We start from the raw sequence: 11,176 nt of genomic DNA on the forward strand, positions 1-11,176 counted from the left end.
ATTTTTAGAACAGTAGCATTGAGTTTTACCCTAGGTCTCTGGGCTATCTAGTCTCAAGTCTTTGGTCACTCAAGCAGTGTCAGGTATGGGTTCCATCTTGTGGAGTGGGCCTTAAGTCAAATCATATATTAGTTGGTCAGTCCCACAGGCTTTGTGCCACCATTGCCCTAGTGTATCTTGTAGGCAGGACCCACTGTAGATCAAAGGGTTTGTGGCTGGGTTGATATTTATATTTCTTTTAGTAGTGTGCAGGGGTGGCGTTTACATTTCTCCTTTGGTAGTGTGCAAGTACCTTTCTGTACTTAAGACACTAGAACGTAGGAATGATGAAGACACCAGGTAGGCACCAACTCTGCTTCTCCATGTTCAGTGAGTTGTGTAGGTATTGCCTCCAGCAGAGGAGTCTTGCCATCAGTTTGTGGAAAGCAAACTATATAGTTTTGGCAGTATCTTGGGAGTCTTTTTAGGGATTTCCGTAGGAACCCTTTGTCCAACAACTCACTTAGATGTGACATAATCTTGGGACTGGAAGCTTCATTTGGTGACAAGAGATGTCCAGTTGGGGCTCTGTCTCCCATATTATTTCATTTAGATCTCCTCCATAGATGTATATATTTTAGGAAGCTTCAACTCTATTATTTCTCCATACTACCCCTCAAATGGCCCTTAATTAGAGTTCTCTCTTCCCACATCCCCTTCTACATCCCCTCTCCTACTCCTCCCCACTTGATCCCCTAATTCCAGCCCCTGCATCTATGTATAACTATTAATTTATTTTCCTTTCCTATTGAGATCTATCCGTACTCCCCAAGTCCCTTACTCTATATGTAAACTCTGTTGGTTCTATGAATTGTGGCTTGGTTGTCATTCATTTAGCAGCTGATATCCACATGTAACTAAATATGTATCATATTTGTCTTTCTGGGTCTGGGATACCTCCCACAGGATGACTTTTTTTTTCTAGATCCATCAATTTACCTGTGAATTTCATGATTTCATTATTTAAAGACTGAGTAATAATCAATTGTATAAATGTATCATATATTATTTATCCATTCTTATACTGAGAAACATCACTAGGCTCTTTCCAAGTTTTCACTATTATATAGAGAGCAGCAATAAACATGGATGGGCAATTATCTCTGTGGTAGAATGGAGCATCCTGTGGGTATATGCCAAGAAGTGGTATAGTTGGATCTTGAGGTAGATTTATTCCCAATTCTCTGAGAAACCCTCATATTGGGTTCCAAGGTGGTTGAACAAGTTTGCACTCCCACCATCAATGGAGGAGTGTTCCCTGTGTTCCAGTCTCACCAGCATGAGCGGTCACTTATGTTTTTGGTCTTAGCCATTCTGATGAGTATAAAATGGAATCTCCGGGTTGTTTTGACTTGCATTTCCCTGATGGTTAAGGATATTGAACATTTAAGCATTTCTCGGCCATTTGAATTTCCTTTAGTGAGAATTCTCTGATTAGATCTATACCATTGAGTTGTCTGTTTTCTTGATATCTACTTTTTTTATTCTTTATATATTTTGAAAATTAGCCATTGGGTGGGCACATAGCTTCTTAAATTGAAGACGAGTCAATTCATCCACATTGACCTTTTACTATAAAGGAAGAACAAGTGGGTAACAATCATAACAGAAGATATCAACTCAATATTATTAGAGGTTACAGAAAGGATGCAATCTGATATACTGACTCAGGCAATTCTATTTGAAACTTCCCACAAGTAACCAGTGTTAGCATTCTGTGCAAGCTCTGCCCCCAGTTACCTGGCAACATCCAGGTGTGCTCTGCCCCACAGTTACCTGGCAACAGCCAGGTAGGCCTGACTCATTATAGAAGGGACTGCTTGCCTCCTTTTACTTCTCTTGCTCTTGCTACTCTCTCTCTCTTGCTCTTCCCTTCCTGCTCCCCCGTCCCCATTTCCTTACCTGCTCTCTCTCCATGTGCTCATGGCCAGGTTCCACTCCCCCACCTCCTTCTTCCTCTCCCTCTCTCTCTCTCTCTCTCTCTCTCTCTCTCTCACCCTCTCTCTTACCCTCTCCCTTCCCCATGTCCTGAATAAACTGTATTCTATACTATACCATCATGTGGCTGGTCCCTCCAGGGGTAAGGGATGCCTCAGCATGGACCCACTGAAGCACCCCTTTCCCCCGATACCTTGCCATGCCTCCATAGAACATTCCCCCCCCCCTTTACCTTTTTATAAACACACCAACCAGTGCTTTGTCTTTCTTCCTTTTTAAAAAGTATTTATTTTATGTAAACCTGAGCAAATGTGTGTGCACCACATGTATGCAGAAGCCTGAATAGGCTAGAAGGGGCGTGGATCTCCTGCAACGGGAGTTACAGATGGTTGTGAGCTGCTATGTGGATTCTGGGAACTGAATTCACAACCTATATAAGAACTACAAGTGCTCTTAACTACTGGGTCATCTCTCCAGCTCAGGAAAGGGACTTTTAAGACAGGAGGGCTAAGCGGTAAAGCTATTCCTCTGGCAGGAAGTGTGGTTTAAAGGAGAATGCAGGAGACAGGTACTGTCCCATTTATCAATAGAGAAGGAAGCGTGGGCCGTGGGCTAGTCTTGTTGTGTTCCTTGTCCTTGGATCATGTGCCAAACTGAGAGTCTATGAAGACTTGTTACAGAAAATCTGGTGGGCAATGGGCGTGTAAGACTACAGCAATAGCGCCTATTACCTCAACTGGGGGCTGGGGTTGAGCAGGCAAAGTCAAGTCAGCCTCAAGGGCATGCGCACTGTCCCAGCCAATCAGAGAGGCATATGCGCTGGAAGGCAGGGCCTAACCAAGTAGGGACTTTTTCCTGGGAGGTAAAGGGTTCTGAGGAGATTGTGGTGAGGCAGTGTCAGAGGAAGGTGACGCGGAAGGGAAGTACTAACCCGAACGAAGGAACGAAGGGACGCTGTGGTAAAGGACCCTGTGTTCATCAAAGTGAGGAGGCTAAGGGTTGATTCAAGGCCGTTGTAAAGGTTCTAAAGGAGCCCCCGGGTAATCCAAGTGAGGCTAGAGTTGATTCAAGGCTGTTGAGGGAGGAGGTGAGAACCAGGCTAACCTGTGAAGTGATGATCTGGACTCTCACTTCAACCTAGGACTGGACGAGCCCCCGAGGGTGGTTGGGAAAGGGACCCGAGGGCCAATGGTCAAGGGAGGACTGAGCAGGACAGTGTGGAGGGTGGTAGGTGAAGTGTGTACCTACAATTCGTAACCCTTTGCCTGTCACTAGCTTTCATGGATCGCTGGGTGCCCTGAGGTGCACCTGGAATCTACTTGGTGAGTACAGCTCTCAAATGGAAGTGCCGCCTACAGGTAAGAACAGTTCATTTTCATACAGTGACCCTGTTTCTGACCAGGTACTAGCACCAAATATCTGGAGAGAGGGGGTGGGGCCCTGGCCTGTGTCACCTGAGCAGTGAGGAGCAGAGGCAACTAGGGTTTGGTGGGGGGGGGGGATAGAGTAAGCCCCAATTTTAAGCTTGGCACGGGAAGGATGGAACATAGGGGGTGGGACTGGAGGCACTTGGGGGGGGGGGCATTGTTTGTTTGTTTTTATTTTTCGATCCCTTCCAGTTCATTCCTCCAAGACAAGTAGAAAGGGACACTCAGGCACAACCCTGTGAAAACCTGATGCCTGTTCCTGTGGCTTTCATTAGCTTCCTTGTATCTTTAATGTGTCTTTGCACATACAATGTTCAGGATTCCTGTCTAGCGCAGGGAGACTATAGTCATGGCTTCCAAAATCAAGGGCAGACCTCCCAAGCAACCAAAGGTGACTCCTGCTCTGCCATCTGATGATTCACAGCAGCTTCATGAAAATAACCCAGGTAAAACACCACAGGGTGAGGGAGGGGGTGAGGGAGTAGGCCCCAAGAGTGGAGATCAGTTCCCTAATATGCAAGAAGCTCCCAGCACTGTATAAGACCACATGTGGTAGTCTAAGCCTCTAATCCTCAGGAGGTGGAATCAAGAAGATCAGAATCCCAGGGTCATTTTCACCTACATGGCAATTTCAAGACCAACCTAGACTATGTGAGACCTTGTCACAAAACACAAAACGTCAAGATGCTTGCAAGATCATTTCTGCCCTGTCCCCAAAGTATAGTCTGATGCATTTAGGTGGAGCACAGGTAATTTCTTGAGAATCACATGACATTTCAAACATGAAAACTATTTTCAGAATGTGTTTGTGGGACTTATGGTTCCCAAGTGGTGTTCTTACCCTTAGTGGAGCTGCAAGGATCATAGAGCCTCTCCTGGCCTGTGCCAACATGTCTCATAGTAAGGGCATGGTTTATAATGACTAGAAACTGGAGGTCTTTTCCATAGTTATCCCCAGTGTCTCATTGTTTCTCACATACACAAACATGATTCAGTTTATATGTGTTCTAAAAGCTTTGATGTATATATACATTTAGGACAAACCCCTAGTGCCCATAATTTCTTCATGTACGATGATCAAAATGGCATAACTTGAAAGTTATTTGTTTTTTTCTATTCAATGCAGGAAACAATCTGGCCCTTGAAACTTGTGGGGAAAGCAGTTCTTCCCATGGAACAGGTGGACCAAAGCCAGGTGATGTGGAGGGAATTTTCATTGTTGGTAACGTACTTCAGAAAAGCACACTTCTGCTCCTGTAACACATATTCCGTGTAAATTCTGAGACAGAGGACACTCCTTTCCACAAGAAACATGGTGTTTTATCTACATTGAATTCAAAGCCAGTAGGAATGCTTTCAGGCTAAAAATACAGAAAATGATGGCAAAAAAAAAAAATATCCTGGTGTATCTCTAGGAGTCATTAGTAGTTTTAGAAAGTTGTTTAAAACTAAAGTGCTTCGATGCCAGGAAGCATTATTCATCAGTAGGTAATAGGAATGAGTTTCATAACTTGTTCTTATATACGCCCTGTTTCAGTGCTCTTTACTAATTCACTTGAGAGATTTTGATTGTGCATGCAAGGTGAGGAGTATTGTGCTTACAAATGGTGGCAGTTGCTTTGTTTTGCTTTGCTTTGCTTTGCTTTGCTTTGCTTTGCTTTGCTTTGGAGACAGGGTCTCACCATGTAGCCCTGGCTAACTCAGTATCAGACCAGGCTGGCCTATTGATTCACAGGGATCCATCTGCCTCTGCCCTGTAAGTGCTGGGTTAAAGTCATGTATCATCATGGCCAAAAGTGTGGGGTTTGTTTTGTTTGTTTGTTTTGTTTTGTTTATTTATATACTGTGAAATCTTAGAAAACTGGGTGAAATTATCTATATTCCAGATTTTGTCACAAGTAAGTGACAAAATCTGTTTGTTTGTTTGTTTGTTTGTTTCTTACTTTTTAAATGTCAGTTATTGTAAGTGCTTATCTCATTTCTTTGTTGTGTGGTGGGGTAGTGAAGACCAAGGACTCTGAAACAGCTCGCTACTGTTTGCTTACATTGTATAAATAGCACACACAGTGCATGCAGAGTTAAAGTCAAATGTTAATATGTGAGCACTGTATAATCAGAATGAGTCTGGCTCTGACCTGCTATGTCAGATGATCTGTGTTAAAGGTCAAACTCGGAACTAATTTAGAGTTTTTGATATGATAGACCTCAATTTAGAAATTGTCCAGGATTTATACAGGGTTTTAGCTAAGTAGGAAAGCACTTGCCTACTATGCTCAAGGTTCTGGTTTCCGACCTCAGGTTGGCAATAGAGCTATCCATGAGTCAGTTCATTTAGTTCCTTAAACAGTTCAACTGTCTAGATTTCTGTTATGTTTTTCTAAAAGCCTCAATGACTACGTTAAATACAGCATTTCTTTTCACCCTGCAATAATCTGTGAACATTTGAAGACTATGTAAATGGAATGCTCTCACATTTTTCATAAATCAGCCCAACAGTTCTGCTTAATGTGTCCTTGAACTGGAGGATACTTTGTGCATCGATTAAATTGAGGCTTTAAATGATTTCTTGTAGAGAAATTAAGCAATACTTTTGAAAATATTTTTGTACATTTTGGAAAATCTCTCTAACTGTGTTATACATTTAAAGTACAAGTATCAGTTTTTCAAATTACAGTGGTAGCTGCTATAAATTTCCACTAACAAGAAGGAGTGGAATACCCTTGGTTTTTTAAAGGGTGGCTATATGTTGGTACCAAAGATTTTTCTAACAGGAGTGCAGTAGTATTTACCTTATTAACTGAACAATAAATATTTATAAGGATTTTCAATACAGTGCCCAGTAAGAAAACTCTATGAAAGGAAGAGAAAGTATGGGGTGAGTGTAAGTAAAACTGTCCAAAACATTGAGTGGAATGTTGACCACTTCTTGAAAGTCCAGCATGAGCGAAGGTAAGACTCTGGGCTTTCCTAATTTATACATTTCTTAGTACTTGGGAATAAACCAGTTGCTAAGGACTAGCTGATATTTTCTGTTTGTTGGAGCCTCTGGTCAAAACTTTGTACGGCTTGGGTACTCCTTTTAGCTTATACTGCCACATTATAGCCAGAGTAAGGTGTATTGCTTAGCTGTCAGTAAAGATGACCTTTTTTTTTGTCTTGTCAATTGAATATATTTGAATTTATTCACCATAAAGAATTTGTGTGCCACCCTTGAATGTGATGCCCGGGTTAACACTGAGTATTTGAAAAACACATTCCATATAGCATATACTCAATCATATGGAAAAAAGAGATGAATCTTGTAGAAGAATAATCTATACATTTATGGAACAGAGTTGACCCTTTAGTAAATTACAAATATGCAAAAGTATGCCCTGCCTTAAAGTGAGGAAGAGTGGGTAAACCTCTGCAGAATTCTCTGATGGTCATGGGTATGCATCCTCACAGAACCAATTCTTCAGCAGGAGAAAATAAAGGAGAAGCTGTGCTTCTCAGGAAGATGAATACTTGTGGAATGTTACTCAGATACTAATTAATTACACTTCTCCCTAAGATTTATAAACCTAAGGTATTTGAAGTGACTTCCTTCTAATCCAACAGGAAACAGAAACTGTTAGTGTAAAACCACAAAATCCACCTATTTTCCAGTTCCCTGTCAGAATATTTTAGGTGCCCTTTCCCAGTCTTCCCTCTGAAGCTTTAGTGAGGGCAAGTCAGTCATGCTTGGTTTGGATGGGCTTTCTTCATGTCGAGAAGGAATATCACAGTGTTCACCGTTGTCTTCTACAGGCAGAAACTTTATAAGGACTATTCTCATCAGTTTTTTACTTTGGTTATGATGTGGAATATAGATGTAGACCAAATCAAGAAACAGGCTGGAAAACTCTCTGTGAGTATCAGGCTTAGCTTTAAAGGAGTCCATTTCCTCAGCATCAGAGGTAGCAGCAGAGGCTTCCTGCAGCAGGTCTGTAGGGAAGGGACAGCACATGAGCTCTGGGAGACAAGAAGGGTGGTTCATGTGGAGGGGAGAGACTGGCCATCCTTCCTGACTTGGTTTTTTATCCCCCTACTGTGGGAAGATGCCAAGGGTAATTATGGGTTAGGAGCCCGCATGGTACAGGCGTGGGGGGATGAGCAGGTTCTGTCTGCAGAGTGCAGGAGGACTTATGGGTTTGTATTTTGAGAGGGGACCCTTCAGGATCGACACAGTGAAGATGCCAAAGAGTAGGAGGGCCCCACGTAGCCTTCTGACACAGTGATCAGGGATGCGGAGTGAGAGCAGTTCATGGGGCTGTGGAGAAACAGGTGGAGACTTAGCTGCCAGTGTGGTTGGAGTTCAGACCGGCCCTGTCCCAGAGGAGAAGAGGGAAAGGTTCCCATGCAGTGATGGATGGACCTGGGATGGTGACAGGGTCACCTTTTGCCTGGAGATGAGAATGGGCTTTGGGGGACTGGTAACTGGACTCAGTGATGTCTCTGGGAGCTCTTTCTTCCTGGTGGAGGATGTAGCTGCTACCTGGGGATTCTGACTTCCAAAGGTAGGGAAGCAGAAGGGGAACTACTGATAGGTATGGAGATGCTGTCCAGCCCAGCTCAGGTCAGGAGCCTGGACTCTGGAATCCCACCAAGTGGATCGCAGTCACCTTCCAGTTTCTTGCTAGTTATGCTAACTCAGAAAAAATAATTTACATCTGTGCCTTAGGTTCTTGGGAGTGGAAGGAGAGAAGAAGTCCATATGTATCTGAAAGAATTTTGTCAAAGATTTGTTTTAGATGTGTATCCTTATATTGGTACACAGCAGTATCTGAAGTCAGTCTTAAAGAATATAACCCTGTTAGTGTGGCACTGTGTGCCCTATTCTTCCTGGAGAGGCCAAAATGCCCCCCCTGCTTCTATGTGAGTGCTCACCCACACACCCACTCCTGCCTCACTGCCCTAGCATTCCCCTCATATGAAGCGAATCAAATGTCAAAATGTCAAAAATACTTGTTTCAAACTATCGTGTCTAGATGAAATATTGAATTTTTTTGCTAAGCTGCCATTTTAATGAAATGTCCCGTATTGCTTTATGTTTGTAGGATATACTTGATGAGCAACAGAAGCTTTTTCAACAATTTCAAAGTATTCATATGCAGAAAATAGAAGAATTTAAGGAGTTATGTGATCGACACTTGAAGGTGTGTTGGTCATCTTCTTGTGAGGGCAAATAAAAACACTGGCTCTCTTTCCTTCCATACTGGGGTTCATTGATAGTGTTCATACCTTTAAACTTCTTCTTTCTTTGATAGTGTTACCATGTCAGGTAAACCTAACTACTAAATGAGCGTCTCCTTTAAGGATTCATTCATGGTTGTGGGTTCCTTTCAAAGCAGGAGTTGGTACATTGGTAACATTGCCCAAAGTTATACTTACTGTTTTGGGGGAAGTTCTGATTTTTATAGCATGGCTTTCTCCCATAATCAGATTTCTTTTGGACAGTGACAAATCAATGTAGGAAGTCTATACGCCCTTTGTTTCTTGACTCCTTGTGCTTTCTGCATTATTGAACTGTAATTATTCTTTTCCCCTGTGGACAATTACAATGGTAAGACAAGGCCCATCAGCATGATGAGGCAAAACTGTAAGTGAAGATAACAGTATATTGAGAATTAGCTACTGTTTTCAATGCATCCTATCCAATTCTTCTCAGCCTCTTTGAACTTGGCCAAGTACATTTCTATAGTTATTCTGGAATTAATTAACTGTTGTACGCTCAGATTCATTTTCTGGGTTGTTGTTTAATGCCTTGTGTTCCTGTTGAATTTCCTTCATCCAGGCTAATTGATATAGGTCCAAACAGCCGCGTGGAAAGAATTTATTCCATGTTCTGTAATAGTTGATGTACACTGGGATACATGTATGCAGAGCAGCCAATTTGAAGTGCTTCTGAGTCGGGGGTATCAGGCTGTAGTCCTTGTGGGGGGAAGCTTTTCAAAATCACACTGCAGGTTTGAGGTAGCTGTTAGTCTAATCCTCAGTCAGGGCTGCACTTCCTGAGTACTCTCCATTCTCTGTGTATGGTAATACTGCAGACTGCTCAGACATCTCCCCTGCCCCTGTCTTCCTCCAACTTTCTGTTCCTCCCTCCTCTTCCTTTTCTCTTCCTTCTCCTCTGTCATCATCTTTAACTTCTTCATATTTTCTTCCTTTTCCCCTTCCTCCCCACACCCACTCCAATGTGTACGCATTTCCTATTCTGCCTATAAGATTTTGTTATTATATCCAGATTGCACAGTATAGCATCACCATACAGTCATGCTTCTCCAGTCTCTTCTTTTGTTTTCCTACCAAAATATTAGTCTTTCTACTGAGCCATAGGCATTAAGCTTCATTTCACTTGCATAGCTCAGCAAGTTGGTCATCAGTTCTAATGCTAAAGTTTTGGGCTGTTTCTGGTTCTGCGTTCACTTAAAGTTACTGAAATATGAAAGAAATAATTAAATAGTTTTATCATTTTTCTATACCACATGTCACAAGAGTTTGTTTATAGCAAGTATCTCTCTCTGTGGCCCTGGCTAGCCTGGAGCTCACTATGCAGTGGCTTTACTTGAACTTGCACTGATCCTCCTGCCACTATTTTGGAGTGATGGAATTACAGGTACATTTCACCAAGGTACTCTGCTTAGTGCAACAGGTTTGATGTAGTGTGTCCTAATCCTTTCATTGTTGAACCTTCCGTCATGGTCATAAACATTTCTCATCATGATCACACAAATTTCTGTATCTCCATTTGTAGCAATATTGTACTCAGCAATGCAGTTCCATACTTCTGTGGTGGATGCTCTGATTTTCATATAGTATACAGTGTACTTTTACTTTGGATTAATTACTGACCATTCCATTTATTGTAATACATACGGATTTTGAACTGTAGCTGTTCATAATTGTGAACCAAGATGACCAGGGATGGCTTCTAATTAAACATGGCTTTTGGTTTTAGAATCTACAGGCTATTAAGTGTTGTCGCCGAAAAGCTATTATTGAGGAAGCCAGAAAGCTAATGGACTACTTGGAAAAGAGAGTTACTGAAGAAACTGTAAGTAGAATATTTTTTAAATGGAGTATTAGGATTAATTTGAGCATTAAATTTCTTTCCTAAAATATAAGTCATATATATACACACAAATATTAATTAGATGTTTAATACCACCAAGGTTCACATAAACAAGCAGGAAGCAAAGGATGGTGTTCAATCATCACTTCTATCCCTGCTATTCTCGTAACACCTTGAAGAAAGTATCTCAACCACCATGAACTGACTTCATGATATTTCTAAATCTATGGTGACATGACACTGCTATTGTAGTGATTATCAATTGTTGTTCACATCTCTGAGGGGTCAGAAAAAACTTTATGGAGAATGTTTTGTTTGTGGAATTTATTGCGCATGTAGTATGGGATCATCAGGGATATTATATATGAGGTCTTGTGTACAGTTAAAGCTCGCATCCTGTGATTTCCTGTATGTATACCCTGGGTAATCCTTACTTGGGAACGTTTGATTTAATAAACATGAAATAGTTTCAGACTTGTTGGGATGAGTCATTTAATTGCATTCTCTTTCTGACATCCCTGACGTTTTACTCCTTCTCAGACAGACATGGCCCTATGCCATGTGGAGGTGTGCTGTCACCTGTGTTCCTGCATGGGGCCAGTGTAGTCCAGGCCACTTGTCTCATTGTGTCCCTTTGTGTAGAAGCATTGAAAACAGGCTGTGTTCAGCCTCCCCCATT

At 42.0% G+C, this 11,176-nt stretch overlaps 2 long non-coding RNA genes across 5 annotated transcripts; both read left to right on the forward strand.

Annotated features, from left to right (window-relative positions):
* The first annotated feature begins 2,831 nt into the window (after positions 1-2,831).
* Positions 2,832-4,600, forward strand: Gm38474. 4 transcript variants are annotated; one of them, XR_386960.1, is made up of 4 exons: positions 2,832-2,960; positions 3,253-3,335; positions 3,723-3,850; positions 4,531-4,600. It is a non-coding gene; the product is annotated as a predicted gene, 38474 (long non-coding RNA). The 4 variants fall into 4 exon arrangements; XR_386961.1 differs by having other exon boundaries at positions 3,253-3,299; positions 3,741-3,850; XR_386963.1 differs by having other exon boundaries at positions 2,832-2,936.
* Positions 4,601-7,211: 2,611 nt separating this feature from the next.
* Positions 7,212-10,475, forward strand: Xlr4d-ps. The gene is made up of 3 exons (XR_386964.2): positions 7,212-7,293; positions 8,483-8,581; positions 10,384-10,475. It is a non-coding gene; the product is annotated as an X-linked lymphocyte-regulated 4D, pseudogene (long non-coding RNA).
* Positions 10,476-11,176: the final 701 nt, after the last annotated feature.

The sequence above is a fragment of the Mus musculus genome, chromosome X (assembly GCF_000001635.26).
Source record: "Mus musculus strain C57BL/6J chromosome X, GRCm38.p6 C57BL/6J".
Lineage (NCBI taxonomy): Eukaryota > Metazoa > Chordata > Mammalia > Rodentia > Muridae > Mus > Mus musculus.